The following is a 27,386-nucleotide window of genomic DNA, read 5'->3' on the forward strand; positions in this document are numbered from 1 at the left end:
ATTATCATGTCATTTTAGCGTAAGGCTCAAATTTGCCCAGTTTCCAACATGAACAGATTGACTGAAGGGATAACATAGGGAATATTGGCAATTAAAAAGTAGTTGCTTTGTCAATGTTTTGACTCCTGAATGTATTTCCATTGTGAGATGTATCTCTTTGCTCCAGAGTAAGAACTGATTAACTGGATCTGTTCCCATTATAAAAATTAACTGAATGCCATTTTTAGTTTCTTAATAGAGCAAAAGAAACAATCAGTAGGGTTGAGCTTCACTTTTTATAAGAAGGACATAAAAAGAGATAAGATTGGTTGATGTGTTTTTTTTTCATGGGATTAGATTCAGTCATAACCACGTGGGTGAGAAAAGTATACAGTGAGATAAAAAGATATAATTAAAAGAATATTTTACCAATAGGCTTTGGAAATTAAATATCTGAACCTCTATCATGGCAAAAAAAAAGAGAGAAAAACCTTACTTGAAAAGAAGAGAATAACAAAAAATAAGGACGGTGGCCTTTTCTGCTGGGCCTTTCCTGCTGCAACCTTAACGTGAGATCAAAGGGGATTGGGAAGTGTCTCTTCAGAAGTCTGTTGTCAGATAGTTCAAAGGCCAGTTTACTTCGAGTCCTCTCATTGAACACATCAGAAAATGTTGAAATGCACTCATTATTTTATGAAAGAATCTCATACAAATCTAATTTTACCTAATAGTAGGTGTAACGCTTACCTATCTAATTAGGTTTAAAGTTAATTTCTAATCATCATTCTTTGTGCTGTTGCAAGGATCACATGTACTCAGTGAACATTTGACGCAACTGGCAACTTTGTCTTAAAGTAAATGGGATTTGGTTTCCTTCAAACTAGATAATTTATCTATCATTCTTAAAAAGTAATTCACATTGATAGTATCACTGTTCTATAATAGGTCCTATTAAGGCATTTAATCTGTGATGGTGCAATATGGCCAGTTTTAGAAAGGTTTTCTACTCTGTGTTCAGTAAACAATTCCTGATGAATACCAGAAAAAAATAAATGAAGCATTCATGGCTTAAACCAAAGCAATCTGAAGATGCATAAACTTTATCTTGTGCATTTACAAAAGATGGAGTTAAATCTATGGGAGCACTAGTGTATGCACAGCAACAATTCTCTACTATTCCAAACATATGGCACTTTAAAAGCCAGGTCAAATTCTTTTTCACTTAAATAGGAATATATAATCAAATAAGTCCAAGTTATACCCACATTATTAAATCATGTCACATTTAATCCAGTTCAGTTCAATTGTATTGTAATCCTAACAGTACATTGACATTGAGTAAATCATACACCTCCGTTGTAGAAAGTTATCAGTCTGAAGTAGACAGGTGGATTACATCTAGTCATTGACTTTGGCGTAACCCGTCATTCTCAACAAGCATGTGGCAACAGTGGAAAGGAAAAGCTCCCTATGAACATATGACCTCCAGCAGGTCATATGAGCTGACTTGGGTTTAGAGGACAAAAGACAAACCCAATTTCTTGTCCTTTATATCCATCCGAAATTCTAAATTGTCTTTTTTCATAAGGTCATGGGTCATGAGGCTCTAAATGACCTTTATTTTGGTGTAGTAGCGATAAGAAAAGGGTCTTAGGATTGTAGGGGTTGCATCTCATGCTTTATGAATTCAGATCATTTCTTCTCTCAGTTAGACCTGTGCCAGGAGTCTCTATACCCGTCAAATAAAGTGTTACCCTATGTTGTGAATAAAACTGTCATGACACCGTTATAAACATGACATAACACCTGTCATGAACATGAGTAAGTCTTCATGAATATTTATGACTGTTGTCATAAAGTGTCATTTGGTAAATCATGACACTTTTAATACAAAGTTGACATCATTCAAAATGTCTTTGTTATGACAACTTGACATCAACCAAGAAATTATGATATGACATAAATTTGTTATAAAAGTATTAGTGATTAAACTTAAAAAATTATGTAGCTTTATGTTATTAAAGCAGCCTTATTCACAACCCGTCAAATAAAGTGCTACCCTCTATGCTCATGTAATTAACATAAATGTCAGATTAATCTAGGAATGTCATTTATGTATTTAAACAGTAGGGTGACTATACAGTTCGTCTGCCTTGACCAATCCTACTACGACTTGAGCGAGAGGACATGGCTAAGTAGGTTTCAGAATAAAATCCATGTTTTGTTTGCATGCATAGCTATAAATATTACATTTTGATGCCATATATGTATTATTAAACCAATATATGTATTGATATTTCTAGCATTTAGAAAATGTAGTCTACTATTTTGAAAATACCTATGTTTCTCAGCTTCGTTTTTCTTTTGGTGTGGTGTGATGTTTGTAGATTGATTTTGCACTTAATCCGGTGTCCAGACTCCCTGTGGAGGCATGCAACACTCTCATTTACTATAACGTGTGCATTATTACTGCAGAGTCTGCTCCGTGGTGGAATGGAGACGTAAGCATCTTGAATTAGGAGTTAGTCATGAGCTTTCTGTAATACAAGCAAATAATACAAAGCTGTGAAAACGTTTTAACCCCCTAAGAGATTTTTTTATTTATTTGTGCTTTTTTGTAACATTTGAATCACTGAGACAAAAACAAAAATAATATGGGAAGTTGCAAAAACTTGCTTCAATATCATAATTCAGTGTATCAAAGGAAAAAAAAAAACTTAATGAAATCAACCCAACCCTGTGTGACAAGGTAGTTCCTTCCAAAACCTAATTATCTATACGTGCCAACAACTGTCATCCATATGTTGTGCAGTAAATTGAATCGCTGTGAATGAGTTTTGTATCACTCTTTTCTTTGCAGAATCATTTTTATTTCAGCTACACTGGAAAAGCGCTCGTTTATAGTCATGCTCCAACATCACAATTGGATTTAAGTCTGTACCTCAACAAGGTCATTACAAAATCCTTTTGCCTTTTTCTGAGATATTCTAAGCCGGAGTAGTTTTTGTGCTTTGGATTATTATCCTGCCGTACTCATGTGCTCTTAAGTTTAAGGTCATGAGTGGATGGCCTGACATTCTCCTTCTGGATTTTCTAGTAAGGAGCAAATAAGTGATTCCATCAATTATGGGAAGTTGTCCAGTTCTTGCAGCAGCAAGGCAGCCACTTCTTGATTTTCATAGTCTGGCAGTAATCAGGCCTGGGCATAGCAAGTAAAATTGAGCTCAGCATCCTCAAAAATGTGGTTAATCACAGTTGACTCATGATTTAACAAGATGGCTGATTACTTGCTCACCCTGGGGCAGTGTGGTTTGGTTAACTCTTTTGGAGCTAATAAGTCAAATCATTATGTGAAATTGTATGTTGTATTTGTTCAGGTAATTTTTGTCTGGCATCAAAATTTACTTGATGAAAGTGAAACATTTTAATGTGACAAAAAAGAAGAAATAAACATACTCCCCCTCTAAAATTTGGTTAAATGCAATAGACAAGCTCCACAAGGCTCAACTCTAAAACATGTCAGATTAACGTCTAGATTTTAGAATAGTCATACCAAACATCTAGTGAGCTAAACCCAGTAATGCTCAATGCCACCTTGTCATTAAACACAGGCTAAGTATCACAAGGATAAACAGTGAGTTAAAATGTATTGATACATTTATTACAATTAAAAAATAAAAGGATAAATAGATTTCTAAAATTTTATAAACCATGCTGCAATAAAAGTCTCTAAAATGAAAAGAAGCAGAGTGTTCTCATAAAGTGGAGGTGTGATGCTGCTGTTCTCTCCTAGGCATTAATCATCCGTCTCGACACCCAGACTTCGACCAGAGCTGAAAACTCAAAAGTCAAATTGACATACAAACAGCAAACTTAAGTAAATCAACAGTAAAATAAAAAACAAACAAAACATCAGATAAGACATAGAGGCCATCTTTCCATAAATATTCATTTTTATCCATTCCAAAACCAGGTTTGGTTTGTGTTTTGGATTGTCATCTCAGTTTAACACCCAGTCTTGTTGCAGATTTGCCTTGGTGTTGTTCTGAAATTAACCTGAAGAGTTTGAAAGTAGACCACCTTAAGTATCCCATTCCCTCGTACAATGGTAGTAGTCCCACAGCACAATGCTGGTTACCATTCTTGAAAGTGTTTAGTCTTGAAAGCCTTTCAGTTCAGTTCAGTTTTCTTTCTTTTGACCACAAAACTTTTTTCGACATAGTATTTTACTTGTGCATCTGGGCAGACCAGCTTGAAGGTGTTGATTTTGTTGTTCAGCACTCTCTGTTTCCAAAATAATATAACATTAACTTCCCCATTGACATTATCTCTGGTTTACCCACATTTCCCAGTTTGTGGTGGTTCCTGAATGTGCGTGCCAGTTAATTTCTCAGCGTAATCATTTAGATCTATGTCATCAAAAATACCCAAATAATATGAGATACTTATTTGCATTAAGACTAAAATTAGTCTTAATTTTAGTCTTGTACTAATGGAACTATTGAACCATTAATATTCCATGGTTCAATAGGCTATTCTCATTTCTGTCAAAGTTTTTCGACATCTAGCCTCCAGTTCTGACCTGCCCTCTGGCTTCAGATAATCTTTCAGACCCAGAAATGGTAGATTAACCTGAAGGAGGTTTAGTATCTTATCTGTCATTGTGTGCAAATGTGAATCTTTCTGATGGAGAAATGTTGTTTTTCAACCACTTGTTCAAAGTGTTGCATCTTTGACTAAGGGGATAGACATTTGCTTTACAACAAAGACATGCATTGTCTTTATTATAAAATCTCATCTACTAATATTATATTCTTCTTAATTCACCTCCTGCTGTGGAGACAGTCGAAGACCTTCTGAAGTACAAGGTTACTCAGATCCGTTTGTATGTTACACAAGTCTAAAAAGACCCTTTGTTGATGGGTAGAATATCAATATAAATCAATGCCCTTTTATTACAAATGCACATATATTTAATATGTAGACAGAGTAAAAAAAAAACTGTCGAAGAAAATCATAAAGACAAAACTAAAAGATTGTTGCAATGTCTGAATTTTAGAACTAATTGTCACTTTCAAAGTAAAGGTGAAAAGTGGAAAAATGTTTGATATGCCAGGTAAGGATTAGATAGTCACCACATTGAAATGTGTACATTAAACACCCTCAGAGGCCTCCAACTTTTTAACAGGTATTTTTGTTGCTGTTGTGTATCTGCTTAGGGGGGTGCATAATAAGAAGGATTTGTCACTGCTGGACTCCGTATTTATTGTGTTCTTTATGCCTCTTATTCATAATAGGAGAAATCAAAAGACAAGTTTGAGATCATTTACCTCCATCTGGTTTATCAGTTTCAACTTTAAACTGGGTACTTTTTGAATTTCTGGATCTTTTAATGTACTCCGATGTATAGAGATTTAGAGACTGATCAGTTTGACTTCTGGTCATTATGTCACAAAGAAAAATAAAATCATGAACTGTACAACCCATATCATCAGTTTAAATACATTTGCTAATGGGATCCCGGACCATTTTGGTACATCTGAATCAGTGGATGGTAATGTGTGAGTGCTGGAAGTGTACACTTACATTGACTGACAGGAAGTCTGTTTTGATTTGTTATACTTTTATTTTGAAGACCACCAACGTCTTTCTTTGAGGTCAACTTCCTGGAGACAAGATTCATTGGGGTGCACACATGACAAACCTAATGACTTCAGTAATCATCCACATCATTGGAGCAGGCCATTGGGTGGAAGTGGACTGAAGTTTTAGATTCATTTGAATCATTGTTTTAAATGTTATTTATTCCGTGTTAGTTGGTAGTCAGATGGATGTTGTTTAGCTAAAATAACTTTAGTAGCACATCTTTATTTGTAAATGCATTGTTCAGGTGAACTCCCTAGATGTATTCAGGAGAATTGTTTTTCTGTCTAAGAAAGACCATACAGTAGTTTGAGTTGGACTGTGTAATGTGGGCTTGTTTTGCAAAAAAACTGCTTTCCTGCCTAACCTGCTGATGCTGTGACCTTGGTGCCAGAAACTGATACCAGCGAAACCTTTTAAAATTAATGCCGACTCTGGATGAAAAAAGGTTGATGCAGAGGCTGACTGGGGTAATTGTGCTTATGCAGATTCTGGGAATGATAAGGATCCTGAAGGGTATGCAAGACTAAAGATGATGATGACAGATCCTAACATCTGATTGATTTTGGTCATTTTTGATGTGTTAAAAAATGTGCTTTATTTTGTATGCGACAAATTGAATCACTTTGAAAACATTTAATTTAAGTTTTATGTATTGTAATAGGCCAATTTCTATCATTTTATCCTGCAGTTTAAATTCAATATCTGAGCTGAACAATAATTTAGCGTTTAAACCCAATGCTTTTATTAACCTAATAATGTGCCGTGTGTGAGTCTGCCTCTTAGCACAACATTTTGAATTCTGGCATATCCGTCTCACAGAGATCCAGAGAGAAGATTTAAGGGTTTCTGAATCTTAGAGTGGGATGTGCAAAAGCAGATAATTACTTGGAGTATTAAGATTTTTTAAAAATCTCTCTTTAAACCTACATGTACATGTTCAGTTTTGGTATGAAGGGCGTTATTTTCAAAATCTTCTGCCAGTATTTCTTTAAAAAATATTATAATCATATTAGAATCAGTAATTTTGTTTCATGTGCATTGGTAAACTTACAAATACACATGGTAAACTGCTTTTTGCTGTCTTATTTTCTATTTAATCATGTAAAACTGAATTTACAAATAAAATCGCCTTGTCTTGCCATGTGAAATTGTTTCTTTGCTTGGAAAAATAAATATGGTCTCACTGAGAAGTGACTTATGGTACAATAAGCATCCAATACTCCAAAAATTAAACTGAAATATATTGATTTATGATTAACTCTATCCTTTTTTTGTTGTGCTGCCTTACTTTCGAGCAAACATGATCCTTAGCAAATCATAAATCTGTTTGTGTGTGTGAGTGTGTGTGTGTGTCTATGTTTTGCAGTTGAAAGGCAACAGCAGTCAAAGGCCTCCTACAGTGTGTGTCAAACTAAGAAATCTCTCTGAACTGTGAATTAACAGCATCTCCCCATCACTCCTCTTTTGTTTGCAGTGCACCTCTGCATTCTTCTGCCCCACTTGATTTCCCTTTTTTTTTACCCACTTTATTTTAGACAATTTCTTACTGTTCCTGCTTAAATGATCTTTTTTTAAGATTTTTACCCTTTTCCATTTTATACATCTATTGGACATATTTTGCTTTTCCATTCAGTTTTATTTTTCCTTTTCTCTTAGCAGGTTTGGCTCCGAATTTTTCTGTATTTCTTTTTTTAATAAAGATTCACAAGAACTTTTTAGTTAGAATTATTTCTTTTGATTAGAACTGTTGTAAATAGTCATAATTAAATGCAATTGCTGTGTTTTTTGGTAGACTTCACAATATTATTTTCCTAAAAGTAAGTATTGGACTTGGATAAATTGACAGAAGAATTTAAGGTTGTAAGTTTCCTCCAGATTTTGAAAGCTTACCATCATTCAGAAAATATGCGGAATCTTGTAAAAGTAGCTTTGCAAAGCTTACTGTCAGCATAATTATCTGCTTTCCACAAGGATACACTTCATGTCTTCTGTCTACTTGTCAAGATGAAATAAAAAACGAACATGCTTCAGGTTAGCTTGTATGTCTGCAGCCTTACATATTCAGCAGCTGAAACAATTGCCCTAATTTACCTTACCAGGCACATTGGTCTAAATTTAGAAATTATTACACTATAAACATCAAGAGGTTCTTTCTTATGGCTTACTCATGTCCAGTTGCTTTAAGTTAAATAAAAACAACCTTTAAAGTATTATCAAATTGCATGTGTTTAAATAAATTAAACATAAGCCCTAAAGTAGTCTGTCAGTAACTGTACCTCTCATGCACATCAGCCCTGAAATAAGAATCAAATAGTGTATAGTGTAATTCTTGTCTCTGCTGGCACAAAATTGTTCTATTCCTTTGTTTTTAGACTCTCATTCAGGATTTCCTTCAACTCAGACACACTTTTCATTAATAATGTATCAGAGGGCATCATATATACCGCCGTGCATGATGTGGATAGTGAGTAAATAGAAGCAGATAGTAACTAGTAACATTTACTCAGTTACATTTAGTTGAGTAACTGAAAACAAGTATTTCAGAGTAGTTTCGCTGCTGGGTACTTTTTGAGTAATATATTTAGGGCTGAAACGATTCCTCGAATGTTTCGAGTAGCTCGTTTATTAAAATTTCTCGAGGAAAATTTATGAGGTAAACTAGGTATGAGTTGTTGTGAAGTGCTATCAGCATGTTGTTGAATCATGTGGCGTTTTGTCAGGGTTTAGTGGAGAAATAAGGATTGTTGAATTTTGCGGGCCGATGGTTGGATTACGACAGCTTTTGTGGCGTCGAAATTGCGTCGTCACGGTTTTGGAGCCAACGGAGAAAGAGAGAGAGAGATCCGATTCCTCGGATAATTGTAAAAATATTCTATAGAGTACTCAATTAGTAAAGTATTCTTTTACAACAGTCTTAAATATATTTTTAAGTACTACTACAGTTGAGTAAAAATTCTGACTACTGACTTTGAGTTATTTTTCTGCAAAAAAATTAGCTGTCTAATCAAAAATATTGTAAAATATTTTTATATTAAGCTCTAACGTTTGGAGCTTAATATAATGATATTCCTTCATCTCTCCTACTCTTTCTGATATTCCACCTTCAGTATGTTGTCACAACCCCTTTTTTTTTACTTAATTTTTACAACTACATAGTAGTTGAGTAGTAGTTTTTGTGCTCTTTGTAATTTTTTGGATGACTGCTTTTTACTTTTACTTGAGTAACGATACATACTTCAGTAGAAATGCTGGCTTCTCTAACCACCTCTGTGAGTAACACATTATTAGGCAGCTAAAGGGATTAAACTTTATTCCTTTCCAAAGAACTAAAAAACACAGAGGCAAAGAAAGTAAGAGGAGATCAGAGAGCATATACATTTGAAGACAGAAATCTGGTATCATCAGTTGATAATTTCCATGCAGTCCTTTCCAACAGTAATCAGAGAACAGTGATCAGCAACCCCTTTACTTTTTAGTGTTCATTGAAACTTAAAGGCTTAGCTATCCAGCTGCACCCCCATATCTTATAAATATTTCAAAGTAAAATGTCAGAGGAGAATTGAATTTCTACATGTGGTCGACCAGATACAGTTCTCCACATAATTTTACACAGATTATCAAACCACGACAGGGAATTCCAGTGCATGAATCTGAGTTTAGCAGTTTCAGTTCAGTCAAGAGTGCCAAAACTCTTTACGCTTTACCATAACAAGATATTTTGGATAATTTCCTGCTTCCAAATATGTGGAAATAGATTTTCACATTTATGTCCCAGTGTACAAAGCAAAGTCAATAAAGACGTAGATGAGCAAGTTGCATGTGGAAGAACTTGAGTGCGGTGTACCAATGTCCCAATTATAAACCTCATAGATTTAGAGACTGTAAGTTTGGCATTTTCATCCAAAATTGTTATTAACACTTTCATCAAGGCATGTATTTTGTTAAACTTCATTATCGGGTTTTACGTTTTATTAAAATATACTAACATGATGATGTGATCTGCAGACCAAGAAACAAGTTTTTCCTCAAGGCCCCTTTTCTCATGTTCTGTCAATCTTTATTTTAGAGTCCTTATTGAGAGGACAAGCTAAATCTTGTCATGTTTGTGAGGTTGTTATACTTACCTGTCAGTTGTCTTTATCCATCTGTTTGCCTCTACCTGTCTTGGGAAATGTGTGAGCCTGGGAGACTGTCATTATCTTCTGTCTTTTTGCCCGTCCCCATCTTCACCTGAGTCTATATCCCAAGTATGTGTTACCAGAGACAGGTAGAAGAGACATGTCAGGTAGAAGAAATGTTACTTACACTTTCTATCTAATCTTTCCCGTCAGTGTTTCCCCATGTTTGTTGGTCTCGCGTCAAAGTTTTTCTTTTGGGTGAAACCTCACTCTAGGTTTCAATATTAGAGCAGGTTTAGTCAAGTTTATTCAACAACTTTAGCAGTTGGAAGCCATAAAAAATGTAATTCCCCCGAATTAAGTTTATAACTTAAGAGTTGTAAAGTTTACCTCAGTGTGTTGGTAACAAGAAGGTATCCACATCACTGTGAAATCCATGGAAGCAAAATAAAAGGATAATAAAACAATACATTGTGTTAGCAGGTTAATTGCAGCTTTATTTAGCAGTGGAGGCCAAAACAACATATAGGAGGTTCAAATAAGTAAAGAAATGAAGTAAATATTACATCAGACTAATAAAAAAAATGCAGGATTAAGGGTTCCTATTATTTTTGACATATTCCTTCTGACAGAGCTGGAGTAACTGGTTCAGGTTTGTAGGCTGGTTTTCGATGACCACTTCAAAATATTTATTTTATTTTGATTTAGTGATTTTTTTTTTATTATTCAATTTGTGGCATTTCTATGATCATTTTCCATTTTTAAATTTTATTTTCTGCCATTCTTTTCTTCCCATGGTGATATACTCGATTTGAATTGTTTAAAAATGTTTATTTAAAAAATTGATTAACTCTCTTCTAAATATACTCTATATTGGTGAATTTTCCAATAGGTAACTGTTGCTTATGATCATTAAATTTTTGTTTGTTAGAAAATCTGTTGACAGCAGTAGTAAGGAAGTGATGAACAGAGTTTCCATTTAATAACTTCAAAAATACATTTTGCCTAAACTAATTTGTCAAATATTATGTGGTTACTATTGAAAGATGTCTAAAAAGCAAAGAAAAGTAGCACAATGAGATGGCACTTTAGTAACAATATTCTAATAAACTATTAATTGTAATTATTCATTAAAATGAAGCTCTTCCAGCTTAAAAATACATTTATTTGCCTAATGAATGTATAAACTTGGAATAATCTTAAGTGAAATAAACTGCCTCTGTCAATAAAGACAGAAATATGTTCATGTAAAGTGACATTTTCTCCCTTGTTTTAAATTCGCTTTATTTTTTGTACTCCAAAAGTTACTTATAGTACTTATACTAACTGTGGGTAATGATTTGGGGAAAAACAACAGCTTGACTGAAAAATAAAAGATTTATTTTCTGTTGCAGTACAAGAAATCAAAAATCATTCCTGCAATGTGATTTTAATCAGCCTTTTGACAGCCTATGTTTCTTTTTATCGCGAACAATTTGAGGGGAAACACCACTGCTATGTTCAGCAAAATATATAGAGAAAACAGAACATGCAATGCTGTGAAAGCAAGAAAGAATGTTACCTTAAAGCAAAGCTGGCTTGTTTTCAAATGAGTCAAAGTAAAACTTTTTCAGACATACCATTTCCTTTCACCATTCTTGAGCTCATGACTAAGAGACAATTGGTTAACAGGACATACTTATTTAATTCTCAAACCAGCACATTGCCATCTATGTAAGTTTACCTTACATTTCATATTTCAACAAAGACTTTTGTAGATTTCAGGAAAAAACAGGAATACTTAAAACTCTATACATTAAACACTATAACAATTATAAATATCTTGGGGTTCAGCTGAATAACTAAACAGACTGGAGATGCAACAGTGAATTTGTGTGTAAGAGAGGAGACTGTACCTCTTGAGGAAGCTTAAGTCCTTCAGTGTTTGTAGCAAGAAGTCTGTGGCGATGCAATCTATTCTGCCATACTCTGTTGAGGTAGATGATTTATAATGAGTCAGACTTAAAAATATACACTCAAAAACCTGATAAAGAAGGCTGGCTGTGTTCGGTTGACTGCTCTGGAGCATGTGGAGATGATTGTGCAAAGAAGGATGAGTCATAAAGAGCATGAAGAACATGATGGACAACACTGAGCATCGTTTTAAAAAATGAAACTGTGATCCATTAACAGAGTGCCTTCAATCTGAGCTTTCTTCAGAACCATAGGAGATCCTTCCTGCCCACAGGATCCCCATGACTTTGAAGAAAGTTGCAAAACTTAGTTACAATTTATAATTCTCCCATGAGTGATGACATATTTTTAATTGAATATAAGACATAATGTTACATTTAAAGAAAACTGTTATAGGCCCTCTGGCCAAAGACTAATTTACAGACACAGCTCCCAGTTAGGATTTTAGAAATCAGTCTTTAAAATAATAATACAACAAAACATCTACATAACAGTAGAATAAGACTTTAATACACTCTAGAGGTTGGCCTTAAAAAATAGGTTTTATAAAATAGTAAAACAAAACTTCAATGAAGTTGTAAGCATGACGAGCTTCTCTGAGCTAATTTTTGTAGAAGTTTTAAGGATAGTCAATTATTTGACTGCATATTTCAAATGTGGGTCTTAAAATGAAAAAAAAGATGATTGTTCAAATGATGTTTGGCATCTTTACTGCATTACAATTTCTGTTTACATCGTTGTTATGACTACTGCTGTGGATGATTTTTAAATCACCTGACTAATAACCTCTGGGACTTGGTTATCAATACATTTACAAGTTAATTTTAAAAGAGATTAAAAAACCCCCTTATCAAACTGTTAAAGCTTAGAACAAGACTTTATCAAAGACTTTAACACTGATTGGTTAGTTTGGCCCCATACAATTACACAATAGGAAAGGTGTGCAAAATTAAAGTATGCAAATATAATTTAGCAGCATACGTAGACAAAATTAATCTTAGAAACAGTTTAGATTGATTTCTACAGTTTTAGAAACTTTCCCAATATGAACTTCAAATTCAAGTTGGGAATTCCCAGATAATTTAAATCATTCACTTTTTGTATTTCTTTATAATCAATTAGCACAAGAAAATTACAAATTGTTTGTCTGATTGGGGTAAAAAACCCATCAAGACAGTTTTGGTACCATTCAGGGACAGAAAATCATCTTTAATCCAATCATTTGCCTGTTCAATTTCTCTACATTACAGGTCTGATCCTGCTAATGGACAGCAGTTTTTATATTTAAAAAAGAAGTAAAGAGTCTGAGACTGGCAGGTAATGTTCATGTTATGATTGTCATTATCATCAAGATTTCCATCATCTCTATTATCATCATCAATCTTCTCAGATCTACTGGTGTAATGAGCTCATAACAGCATGAGGATGATTGCATAGACACACACACCCACAAACACATGCCCATGCACCCCTGCACACAGTCAGCCCCCCCCCCCCCCCCCCCCCCCCCCCCACACACACACACACACACACAGTATAAGGGCTGGCATCTGTTTGGGCATGGCATCTCCTTCCAAGGGGCCCTCTATATAATTTTCTTTTCCTATTGCTTCTTTGTTGTTATCTCTGTTTTTCCATTTCTGTGATGTTCCTTCCTTCTTTCTCTTGTTTTTCCACTTTCCTCTTCTGGTCACTAATATGAACTTGAAAATGCGACTATGCAATGAAATCCAGGCTCCTCAAATGTCTCCTCTGCACTTGAATCTCACACAAAGACACACGGATACACAACAGTAGGTTCACTATTACTGGCCTGATGTGTTCAACCCCCCTGTGGTGTTGCTCCCTCTGTTTTTGGCTGTTCAAACAAATGCCTTCTATCTCACCATCCAGCCGCTCAAGGACACCTTTTCTTACACAAATACAGTTGCACACACACACACACACACACATACTTGCATGCATGCACAATATAGCAATCAAGTCACTTTCCTTTGTGGCCTTTCTTTGAGGAATATTACAGGCTTCTTCTCATCTCTGCTTCAGAGAGATGACTTGAGAAATACCTATCCCACTGCTCAAGAATTCACTTATTTGAAGATGGCTCACGGGACTACTGAAGTTGTTTGTGTGAATGGGAAAAAATTAACTTTGGCATGCATCTTTGTTTTTTGACAAAGAACAGCTTCTCTGTTTTGAAACCGTCTAAAGTATGCTTTGTCTTGTTCCATATACCGAGCCTCCGTTGACTCACCTCAAATAATAAAAAAGAAATGCAACAGAACATGGTCATTAGACAAATGAAAAACAATCAAAAGCATTAATGGAGTACTAGAATGCATAACGCTGTTCTAAAGGGAACAGGAAATAAGACAGACAAATTGAGCATATTCTAAACGATGAAATAAAATGCAAGTATAAGAAACAAGCAAAAGAAATAAGAAAGCTTAAACAGAAACCATGACTAATGTCAATTAGTTAGACTTGCTGTAATGATTTTCCATGTAATTCGAGTCCAACTTCAAATGTATTGTGCGTAGTTTTAACATATAAAAACATAGATCTCTTTAAATAGGGCACCTAAAGTTATTTTTTGCAACCCCATGACGACACGCTGTGTTTAAAGACCAACTACCAGAGATCTATAAATGTACCCATTTGAACTGATTGAGAAACTTTACAGATGTTTTACTTTTAAGACTGGGCCAAAAAAGGAGGTTGTCTCAGCAGGGCATCTCATTTCCATATAACACTTAATTCTTAATGAGAACATACAAGTCACTGCAAAAGTTTGTGAATTACCATGTATTCATGTCTTTGGGATTTTGAAAATAAATCCACTTCATCCAAAACATAGTTGAACATGTGTTGGATTTTAAATTAGCATTCTACCGTTCAGAGCATGTTCTACGGTTTTATTAATTCAATAACCGAGGTCAAAAATCATCCAGATGCTTAAATGATTTGATAGAATGACCTGCCATTTGTACTTGTAAAATGTCCTCCTAACATTTCTTGGGTGAAATTTTCACTCGTACATATTTGTGTGCACAACAGAAACACATCTCATGTATTAGTCAAACATTAACATCAGACACATCACACATGTCACACATAACATCAACAATGGTGATTTACAAGTTCATGCTGCAGCTGCTGCAGAACAGTTCTACTAAAGATTCCACTCACACTGTTGAACTAGAGAGCTCCTTCAGTGACAAACGGCTCCATCCTAGATGCTTAAAGTAATGTTGTCATATGTCCTTCCTCCCAGCAGCTGTTAGACTCTATTGCTGTCTTTATACATCCATGTTATTTGCACAGTTTTTTCACTTTTTGTAACTAGTCTGTTTTTTTATGCACAAGTATACATGCACGTTTTGTACATTCTTTTTGTTATCCTGCCCAGGTGCACATTTCTCTGAATTTTTGAGCTCTTAGACTTTTTCAAGAATTGCATTTTCTTATGCTGTAAATTTACCTTTACTGTTTGGTATGTTATTCTTAGTTCTGTTAGTATCTATTTTTTTGTTGTTTAAACTTGCCTGGATAGTAGGACACCTGAATTTCCCTTCTGAAGTTTTTGTTTTCTATTCTATTCTATTCTATTCTATTCTATTCTAGTCTAGTCTAGTCTAGTCTATTCTAGTCTAGTCTAGTATATTCAATTCCATTCTATTCTAATAGTTGTATTTAAACTAAGAAAACTGTACTGGGTATAATATATTCTACCAGAAAGTGTAAGTATATTACATTTACAGAAAAATTACATATAGATTTCACTTATAAACTGCATAATTAGCTCAGGTCTATTTTAAAACTATCTTTAATGTACATTCAAACATTGTTCTTTTTATAATGTGATTTATCTCCAGTTTTAATTTGTAAATTCTCCCATTTTTTTATTTCTTGATTTTCAATCTTACTTCATCTTATGTCCATTCCTGTCTGTGATATTTTGTACTCAGTTAAATGTTTTCTTGGTTTAGTGATAATTAAGAGCTGAAACGTAAATGTCCTGAACTTTTGGATAAACGGTTGCTGATTTTAACAATATCCTACCAACATTAAGATCATGTGAAAAGTGAGGACTTATTGTTCTTACCATATTATTCTGTGTTTCAGACTAACTACCCTTGACTCCTTCCTTTGTTGTCCTCATTGTCTTTCCCTTCTCCATTCACCAGGGCCGTGAAAATCTTTCTGGCCTTAATCTTACTCTTTTTCTGTACTCAGTTGCCTGATCTTTGTATAATGTGGGTAGCGTCTGACGCCAAGCCATACAAAAGGTGCTGTCGCACACAATGACAAAAAAGGTAAATGTCTCTGTCTGCTTCACACACACAATTTGTGGACACAAGATGGAAAGACACTTTTATATAAAGAAATAAGATATTTACACCCACACAACCCCTTTTAAACTTTGTATTAGCTCTATAAACATTTCACAGCATACTTAAACAGGGCTATTTATAATTATACATTCCTTGCTAAAGTATTACTCCTCAAATCTATTTTTTCACATTTTGTCATTTTGAAATGGCAAACCTTTTTGCCTTAATTAGGATGTTATCTGGAAGGCCTGATGGTGCTAGATTTTGGAATTGAAGGTAAAGAATCCATCCATCTCAGACACTCTAGTTTGTAGTTATGTCAGAGTTTTTAGCAGCACAATTAAGAAAAACAAACTAAACAGGTGTGGCTTTTTTAGAAGAATTAAGAAGTAGACACTTCCTCTAGCTGAAAAGATGTTCACATCACAGGTTAGGTTTTCTTATGTCTGATAAAACTGCATAAATGGAAGGATGCAGAATAATAACAAAGTGGATATGGTTTCAGCACAATCATTGTTTACCAGCAGCCAAGTTTGGTTTTTGCAGCTATTGAATAAACTGTTAACTTCTCTGTTTACTTAACTAATCTGAAGAAAAATGTGAGACCATCTGTACAACATCCAAAGTTTTGCTCAAACTGAGTCATACAACAGGTCAACAAATCCACGGAACGGAGCTAATCTTCAATGGAAATCCTAAAAAGGAAAATAATCAAAGTGTTCCAATGGCTGACTTTAGACGTAAACTTTATCAAAATGTTATTTTGATAACATTTTGAAATTTTGGGTGGAATTTTTGCATATAAAGTGTATGGAAATCTTCATTGAGTAATGTTGCCAAAAGAATGCTTGAAAGAGTTCACATTACAAAGGTCAAACAGAAGATGATTTCCTGACATTATTACTCCTAGCAGGCATTTTGCACACTGTTTAAACATGAATTGTACTTATTTTTTGCTATTTATTCATGTTTTATTTTATGTCCAGCTTGACATTGTGGAAAAATACATGAATAATCTACACCAGCAAATTACAACTTCTTTGAAGATTATATTTTTGTGGAAATTTGATTAAAACAATCTGGGGCAGAGGCAGTTGTATAACATAATTTCTAATCAATTTAACAAGATAGAGAACACTGCTTACTTAGAATCCCAGGACATGATCATAAAGTATAACTGTATTCTTTAAGGAAACACGTGTACAACGCTAGTTTCCTATTAAAGAAGAAAATATTTGTTCCACACTGAATCACTTTGGAAGCAGGAGTTCATGAGGAGTTCATAAAAGCAAGAAAGCACATTGTCTTATTCATATTCTCTTTTAAACACTGAAAAATAATTGTAAGCCTGTGTGTGCGCAACCATTGGAAGAAACTACTTCAAGTGTCTGATTGCCCTGAAGATAACCATATAAAATTGCCTTGTGTTTTGGCTGTCAGAGAAAGAAATTAGGATGAAAGATTATCATATTTTCAGGACTATAAGTTGCTTTAGAGTATGTTGCATCAGTATGCATCAGAATAAGGAAAAAAACATGTCACACTCGAGTAAAAGTTGCATTTATTTAAATGAAATGAAATGTGAAATTCAAGCAGACACTATCCACAAACTCACAAGTTCAATGGATGCAAGAATTGTGCAGGTGATATTAAAGAAGGGCTCCTATGTTAACATGTAACTCTGTCTGTTCAGATGTTTTTGATTGAAATAGCTTTTGATTTTAGTACCTGTGACCACTTAATGCTGCACATTTAAAGAATGACCATTTGCAGTTCTTTATAAACCATAAAATGTTTAGAAAATCTGCTGTGCATAATAATTTGGAACATTTTTCATTTTGAGTTTTGTATTTTTGAAAAAAATACTGTTCTCATGGGGAGCTTTGTTCATAAAAATTTGATTTAAACTGTAATAGTTCATAACTTGAAAATTATACTGACCATCATTTGCATTGACTATATGTATATATATATATATGTATATATAATATGTTGTGTGTCTGCATGTTGGATGTATGTATTGGAGGGGTGTTCAGTTGAGTGTTGACAGTGACAATAAGAAGCCTAATCCAGGGGTATTTGTGTATTACTCTTATCTCCTCTCACATATTTTATCCTCAGGGTACTTAGACTGCTCTCCTGCTGCTCTTCACACAAACACACGCGTACACACACACACACAGGGCATGCACGGGGTGAACTGGCACCCATTGACTCACAAAACACACACACACACCTTTTCTCCACAGTCAATAGTACATGAAAATCCAAGGGCGGATCGGAGAATTTTGCCACCAGCGTTATAATCGGGGCAAAGCAGGTTCTCAGGACTGCATTTGTTGGGGTATGTACATGAAAAGCGACAGTCTCCATAAATGACTGTTGCTGGGATGTAGAATGCTGCCATCAGGAAATTTAAAGCATTGCTTCTTGGCCTGAGAGAAGATGACTTACCAACTGCTGCAGCTAAGAAAGGCTTTTCTTATTTAACAGCCTTTTTTATTTAATCTATAAATATATTAGCTGTCATTTCAAGTTTTCATGGCTGTCAATCACACATTGCTTTGTTGTCAACTCCAAATTTAAAGCAAACTGATTTATCTTGTAATACCTTCAATGTTGTCAATAAATAGAGGACTGAAATCATTAACAGTGATCATGATGGGTGGTGCAGGATTTCCTCAAGGGCCTATTTGAAACGTTTACTAAAGATCTTTGATAATGAAACCCAAGACATAGATATAAGAAATGAGCCTAAAGGCCACTCAGACAGGGAGAAGTCACTACTCCAAAAGCAACACATAAAGCAAAATTAGTTTGTCAATCGACTCACAGCTGTAATTCTTGAGACATGTCCTGTGGTCAATTTAAAATGTAAATATTTGTCCATGAAGACTACTGCTACATTTTGAGAAAAAAAAGGCAAACTCTTACAACTCTAACAACACCATCCCAACTGTGAAGTTTTAAAGTCAGATGGAGTGGTGGTAGTCATGCTGTGTTGGGGTTTGCTGGATGAGGGCAAGTTGAACTTCACAAAATAGATGGCAGAATGAAGCAAAAACGTTATGTGGAAACATTAAGGAACATCTAAAAACATCAGCCAGGAAGCTGAAGCTTTCACAAATGGGTCTTCCACACAGACAATGATTGTAGTCATACCAGAAATGACTTACAAAGTGACTTTAAGTGAACAGCTGCATCTACATCTGCATAACCATCACTGATACTAGTAAACTGTGCATGTTTGTGTGTGCGAATGTGTCTTGTTCTCTCTTTCTGTCCTTTACAATGCAGAAATCTATAATTCACTGTCACTGTTGGACCCCACAGTAAACCTTACTACTTGATATGTGTGTTCATTGTTTTCTAACATTTTCTTCCACTCTTTACCTTTCTCCCTACCAGGTAAATCCCAGCCTGCCTCCTCACCTCCACTAAAAGTAAGAAAATCAATACCTGTGATCTCTCTTTCTCTTGCTCTCCTTTTCTCCTGGTCTTGCTTTGCTTTGCTCTGTCTGGTTTTTAGAAAATGTGTACAAACACACATGCACATGTTTGAGAAACATTCATGATCGGGATATTTTAAAAGTGGTCAATGTCTACATGATTTATATGTTTCTGGATGTAACAAATGTGGCACACTGAACAGACATACTCATCATTTGAATTAAACTTTTTAAAATCAACTTTCAGAAAATACATTGGCTTTTGTTTTTCTAGTATTTGTTTTAATCATTCCACATTGGTGAATGTCTTAATGAAACCAATACATTGCAAAAAGCTTGGGAGTACAGTTTATGCAGTAATTTTACTATTAACAGAAAAAAAAAATTCTAAAAGTTGTTTAGTTTTTCTGGGACGGTATTATGAATGATGCGGTTTGATGCGGTGTCCAAACTTTTTGCCACAGTTGTTATGTTGATAGTACTTGCAAGTGACAAAATTATAAATTATCAGTCAAAAATTTAGAGAAGGGTTTTTTTTTACCCTGTCAATAACAAGTACACAATATACAATCTGAAACAAACAAACTTGTATTTTTTGGGGTAAGGGATCTGCAAATTGTTTTAGATCCAAAGCATTAAAAAGAGTTTTGCAGGTTTAAAGGAAGACGTTCTGATTTTAAAAATAGATGATATTTTGGCAGTGTTTTTTTCTCATTTGTTTTGAGACAATATTAGGATTTGATTCACTCTTACTTTGAAACTGTTTTTTTTATTTAACCAAGTTAAATATGCCAATTAACTGCAGAAAGTGGTGCACTTCTTTTGAGCAATAGTCATTGGATACTTATGCTCCTATTTATTATGTAATTAAAAAGAAACATAAAAGCTTAATAATTAAAAGGTGGATACTTAGTGTCGTGCTCAACGTTTTCATCTTATTAAGGTTGCAATTTCTCTGTAAAAAGAAAGAAAAATGCTTTAGCTAAGAAAACAGTCTCCATCTGTATGAATTGCCTGAGCTTGGGGGCCAAATATATACCACGCTTGAACTGCTTTTGGTACTACATAAAATCAGTCGAGGGCCCAGAAATGTCCCCCAGATTGGCTTACATATGTACTTCACACAGCAGGTCGTTATACTCAATTCCAATTTGTTGCTGAAATCGTAATTTTTTTTGTGTGCGGGTGTTCTTACTACTAATTAAATGCAGCCGCAGTCAGACGTTTGTGTTAACAGTTTATGACCCCAAAGCGACCTGCATGCGCAGAAGAAGAGACATCACAAAGCAGCACGCTGTTTACTGAAGTAATAATGGATGCCACTGTCTATGGATCAATTTTAGAGTTCTTGAGTAGTCGGAGCTGACAGTATTGGCACTAATAAAGTTAAGGCTGTCAGCACTACTTCCTTTAGCCATTGTATACATCTGGCTTTACCACAACTCGCCTCTTCTAATATAGAATTATGATACATGTTTCATGTCAATTAGATAACACACAACATGACTGTTCTGACTGCAGATGCTTTGAAACTATTGAGTACATATTGAAATTAGTATCACATATGGAAGTGGCACAAATTGGATGTTTTTTGGGATAAAAAAAATCTGAATTAGGACTCATTCGATTTGTTATGAAAGTGTGAAATACTCGGACCTCACTGATAATACATGCTTGTACTTAAACTACTGTTAGTAGTACTTTAAAAGACAGAGTTTTTTCTGCAGCTTTGACAATGTGTTGGTTTTGGCAGGAGAAAAACTGCAAAGCAGGACATGAATTCAGTTTTATATAATTCTTCTCTCTGAGAACAAAGTTATTCAAATAGATTTTACAGCAGTTATCTTCATCTGGTTGTGATGTGACTTGTTGTTTGCTTTATCTGCTGTTTTTTTGTCGTTATCCTTTCACAGGGTGTATTATTTCACCGGTCCTTCAGTGAGTACAGATTACAAAACGGATGAAAATAGGCTTGGAGTCTAGTGAACAGTAGAGCAAACTAGGATGTATAAATTACACTGAATAAATACCTTCATCACTCTCTTTCTCTATTTGTTACTGATCTAAAGTTTTCCAAATTTTAATATTTACTCAAGCACTCTGAATGTTTTTGAGACTCTAATTGATCATATTCTACTGGGTACTTAAGTTTTTAACAAATTGATAACATGGATTTTTTTTTTATGTTTATAGAACTGAAACAAACATCGAAGCAACGATCACAAACTTGAGTATATAAATGAATAAACAAATATAAATTGATATACATTAAAAAACTAAAAATACTTTATTGGACATATTATTGAAATATTAAGAATTGTACAACTAAAATGCCATAAAGCTCAGTGATTAATAACATTCATTCAATAACCCTTTTAAATATGCTTGTACAAAAAAGCCCCACATGCATTTCTATTGAGAATCTTTTCTACCTTTAGTCTTATTCATGCAAAGGAGTTAAAGCTTAGTTCACTTTTAATCTCCTGACTGAACCTGGTCACCCGCAAAACCCAAAGAAAATGAGGATTAGTTTGACTGAAACAGCTACTTTTTTCCTGTATATTTCTGGAATATTATATATTCTTTTTCCATTTGAAATATATAAAGGCCTTTATGTTAAAATAATTGACCAGTTTAATCCTATGTTGTAGTAATATGATGAATGTGGAGAGTGGAAAATTAGTTATTTCGTTTTCAGGACCCAGGAAGTTTCAGAGTAAGTCTGCCTGGATACAGACAAGAGTATAAAGACAGAATAAAGAAATGAACAGTGGAGTGGAAAATGTATTTTAATAATCTGTCAATTATTAATAATATTTACCTCATCTTGCAAAGAGATGACTATGGATCAGTTATGGCAACATAAGTTTGTTTCTAATTTAAGACTGCACTAGTAACTTGTTGTTCTCTATATCCTAAGGTTTGACTTCTACACTTGTTATTGTTAAGTTTGTCATTTTATTTTAGCTTTTAACAGTTTTTTTTTCTATACATTTCTAAGTTTTGAAATGGCAGTACAAGTATGTACAGAAGTCCAAGTTTTTGCTGTTACATGGTAAGAAATGAGTACGAGCTATTGCTGGTAATCAGGTGCATTGTTGAAATGTCTGTAGAAAACGTAAATAAGAAGAGAAAACCTGAACTCAACTTTGTGCAATAAATGAGATGCAAACAAAAAAAACAAAATGGGCAAAAGAAGCTGGATCTGGGCTTGGATGAAAGCAAAATTTTCCATTTCTCACTATTGTCCTTCATTAGAAACAAGAACATAAATAAACAAAAATATGTTTTTTTTACAGAAGAGGATGCATTACACATTCAGCCACGGGTGAGAGGTTGTTCTTTTGGTCTAACCTGGCTATGACTAAAACGCTGCATGCAAACAGAAAAGCAGGGATCTTTTGTGAGATTCAAAATGGGAATCAATAACTCAAAACTATATTTGCAAGAAGTCTGTGGAATGTATAATGTAATTCTCGTCCTTCTTCACACTCAAGTCTGGGCAGAGGGAGTGAGAGAGATACATTCATCTATTGCAGAACTGAGACCAAGTTATCCATGTCTGAGCTGTTCCGTGAGTTTGCACATGTTCATTCTGGCCATTTTACCATGGCTGGCAAATATTTCAGTTCTGGAAATTGTGTACTGTTTTTGTCCAAATACCAATATGTCCACTTCAGGCATCAAACCAGCTACAGAATTATTAAATTGGCTCAAATACCATCCGCATATCCAGACTTTTTGTGGATTGAGATTACAGTCAACAGCAGTAATTTCCACATTAATATGATTTATACTATGCAATGTGTTGGACAGAAAAGTGTAGAGGTGATGTGACTGTCATCAAAACCATTTTACCTGAGCCAATCAGAAGCTTAGGGAGAAGTCTTGGAGTTATGGAGATGTTAGATTGGCAAGAACTTTCCCTTTTCAGCCGTTTTGTTACAAACACAAAACATCAAGTAGTAACACTTTGATACCAGGACAACTAATTATCTTTAGCAGCAGCTGAAGATAAAGTGAAATAACATCACAGTGTTTATTTTATTAACATTTTAAAAATAAATGTCTATGGTTATTATTTGAAACTAGACTCTAATTTGAAACTACATCATAATAATTATTGAAATATTATGTATTTTTTTGCCCATTTCATCCAGCTGTATCACAGCAGTATTTTATTAGCACAGTTTAAAGTTGCCACTATTGATCCTGTGCCAGGCAAACTAGCCAGGCCTGTGTCACAGACCTCTGTAATTATTAAGTATTTAAAAGTCAAGTGGAAAAACACAAAAAAATTGTCTTCCTCCTTTATCTGAACTCACTACAGTCAACCTTTTGACAGATGGAATGAAATGTACCATCATGTTGTCCTTCTTGTAAAAATGAGCAGCTATTCCCATCCGCAGTCTCCCAACAGGGGATGGTGGTGCAGCTCAGCGGCAGAGAAGCTGTTTGATCCCTGGACCTACAGCTTGTTGAAGTATGAGTAAGAATAGGTAAGCACAATAGAAGTTAGAAACATCAAGGAAAAATAAGCACACTACATCAATAAGAAAAGCGGAAACAGATTGTAAAAAGATATGTAAAAGAAATAAAAAATAACCGTGAACATGGTGAAAGCAATAACAGGATGAGACATTAAGTGAAAATTGAACACTTGAAGAAAAGCTTGTGGGGAAAAAAGTCAAGAAACCAGGTGAAATCTGTCAGTGTTTAAAAAGCATTTCATGCTAATATGTGTGAATCATAGCAACAGGAAATGCAGCATATTGAACAATATCCACCATGGAGGAGAAGGCAAAATCAAGGAAGCAGCTGTTAGGCGAGAGGTGGTGAACAGCCTGGATATATCGGCAGTCCGTCGCAGGGCAACAGCTCCACATAGCATTACACACACCCTCATACCTGAGAACAATTTTGGGGCGACCAATTTACCTAAAAGTCATGTTTTAGGACAGTGGGAGGAACCTAGAGTACCCAGAGAGAATGCATGCATGCACAGAGAGAACATTCAAACTCCATGCAGAAAGACCCAGGCCAAACTTCTGACTTATTATTTTTGTCTATATTTGGCATTTAGAAAATAAAAATAATTATTCTAACTGACCTAAAACAAGATACGTTTGGTCTGATTTAGCTTTAGACAGTGAGAAAAAAAAGGTGTAAAGTATTTTTATTTGGCATATTATGTAAACTTCAGGGTAATAGAAAATTATAATAAGATTTATATTAAAATATATGGTTTTATCTATTTGAGATAAAGATAGTTTTACTTACTTGACATGTCTCCAGCTTATTAAAAGTTTCGCATTTTACTTCCATAGTAAGGACAAGTAGGAAAAAAAATAGAAAAGATTTTATGGAACTTAGCTCTTTGGTTTATGTTTTTTGTCACAAACAGGCCTATTCCAAAAATATTCTTCATTGCAATTGATGGTTGTATGAAACTGAGTTAATTATATTTTGTAGTACACTGAAAATACCTTTAATTTTGAAATAACTTTACTTAGAGTTAAAAATTCAGACCCACCAAAATCCCAAATAAGATTTAGATAAAAGAATTCTTAAATATTTCTTATAAATATATTCTTGAAAAATCTATTTATATATAACATTTTACCATATTTTTCAGCATGTGCAAATTTGCTGCTGAACATCTCAGATTTCATTTTTCAAAATGTTTAACAAAAATTAGTAAATATGATCAAAAATAACATTTCTCAAAACCTATTGGATATAAGGAATTTAAACATTCCAGTAGGAAAATTAATAAATATACAAACAACTGGTAAGAATGACGCATCAGTTCTTTGGACCATTTCTACTTCAGGTCATCATGTTTTTCTTCTTCTTTTAGTTTTTTTTGTGACACTCAACTTCTTAGCTATTCTTATCTCCATCGTAAAAACTAAATCCTTATCTTCACTACAGTGCGAGGTCATCCTTTGGAGCCTGAGGTCTCCTTCTTGGTTTGCTGCTCTGCAGAAACACTTTTCTGCTTTGCAGCATTTAGTGGAAAAGGGGGAATAAGCTATTGAGATGTTATCACTTTCTTTCAGAAATTCTCCGAGGTTTTCTGTGACTGAGCCAGCGAGACAGAAGGATGGAGTCACATTCAAATCAGGTTATCCAGGGAAAGCCTAAACATCATATAGCAGAGAAGCTATTAAAAGGCTTTGCGTAGCTGATGGCTAAAGTGCATGAAACTGACAGAATATGGTAAAAAAAAAAAAAGATTGGTTACTAAAGAATCTCAGGGTCTGTTTCCCTGGGAAGAAAAGCTAAAACAGTTTAGACTTACATTGATATCAGCTCCTTGCTTCTCAGCAGACAGAAGTGTTGTCAGTCGCTAACAACTAATTGTCTGTTAATAACGTTCATACCACACTGGTTTAAAAAATTATCTTTTCATTTTAGAGAAGTTACTTTTTACTTTACCTGAGTGGATTTCAATGCTAACACATTCTCCTTTTCTTGAGTTAAATTTTTCACAATGAGTGAAAACATTCTTTTCTGACTCTTTTCAGCTCGGCATGTAAGCTATAAACATGAAGTACATCAAGCCTTCCATAATGAGAAACTCCACCCCCTACTTGCTTGGTTGAATTGCAACATTTTCTGGTTCACCTGGGCAATTGTGTGATTTTGGTTTAGGAAAAAGCAGAACTAGAAATTAATAACTTACTGTGGGCCAAGCTATGAAGTACAACTTATTTATTTGATACATTTTTGTGTGTGAACATGTGTGAAATAAACCCTAAATACTATTTTATGTCAGGAGATAATGCATAAACTAGTCATTTTGACTGATCTTATGAGTCAATCAAAACTAAATACAGGTTTTATTTATTCTACATCTTTATTATGGTAATTTAATATTTTGTTTGTCAGAATGTTGTCTTGAGATGACAGACATTCCCGTTATCTAAAGGCGTTTTAGCAGAAAACGTTTTGTTCCCTTTAGATGGAAGGAAAATCAGTGAGGATGCCATCAGATTTTTTGTTAATGACAGAAGATCTGTCCGTTCACTTTGATGAACGCGCTTCACACAAAACAAACTGAACTCACAAAATGTCCTACAGTATTTTATACAGCATTTTTCCCTTCATGCCATCTTCATTTGTTTTTTCTAATTAACACAGATGTTTCAAACTTGGAGAAAAGAGAAACAGAGATTGACATTTAATTACATCCTGCAGGACAGACATAGAGAAATTCACATAGAACTGATTTTGCAGAGATTTATTGAAATTAAGCTTGAAACAAAGCAAAAATAAATGTGAACATAACATACCTATCTGATACTTTCAGACAGATTGCACAAAACTCCATTTAAAAGTATTTTTGCTGCATGAGATATTTAAAATTCATTAATTGTTTTAATTTAGGTGATTTTTTTTTTCAAATTGTGGCAGCTCTCATTTTAACTGAGTTGAAAAAATATACAAACTATAGAGAATATAGTTTTATTTATATTTTAAAAACATAGAAACAGATTTTGTATGATTAAACCACAATTTTCTGCCCCTCTCAAACTGTTTTCTCTGAAATAACAGAAGGGAAACTTCAAGTTTATATAGGAACCTTAGAAATAAGGTGGATAAAGCATGTGTATACGGAAAATATAGATATTTTTGCCCTTCGCCATTAAGCTGCTCTAATATTTTCAAGAGCTTGGAAGGCTAAAAGCAGGTCCGACTTTACACCATATGTAACTCCTGTCAGCTATTAATGTGTGTCATTATGTTTTTCTGTGCTCCTTTTTAGAACTAAAATTTAAGTGGAGCATGATTGTTCTTTCAAAAGACTTCTCTTCAAAACTCTTGGTAGTTACGTGTCAGGCAAGCAATCTAGTTCCATGTCGAATGTTCAGGATAATTTAACAGCATCAAGCACACCTGAA

At 34.3% G+C, this 27,386-nt stretch overlaps 1 long non-coding RNA gene across 2 annotated transcripts in view; it reads left to right on the forward strand.

The window, feature by feature from the left end:
- LOC114145219 (uncharacterized) overlaps window positions 1-27,386 on the forward strand; it is a 176,834-nt gene that overhangs the window by 45,429 nt on the left and 104,019 nt on the right. For both annotated transcript variants that reach the window (XR_003595635.1, XR_003595636.1), the window contains exon 4: window positions 19,439-19,473. This is a non-coding gene — a long non-coding RNA (uncharacterized LOC114145219). The remainder of the gene's footprint in view (window positions 1-19,438; window positions 19,474-27,386) is intronic.

This window comes from Xiphophorus couchianus, chromosome 5, assembly GCF_001444195.1.
Source record: "Xiphophorus couchianus chromosome 5, X_couchianus-1.0, whole genome shotgun sequence".
Classification (NCBI taxonomy): Eukaryota; Metazoa; Chordata; class Actinopteri; order Cyprinodontiformes; family Poeciliidae; genus Xiphophorus; species Xiphophorus couchianus.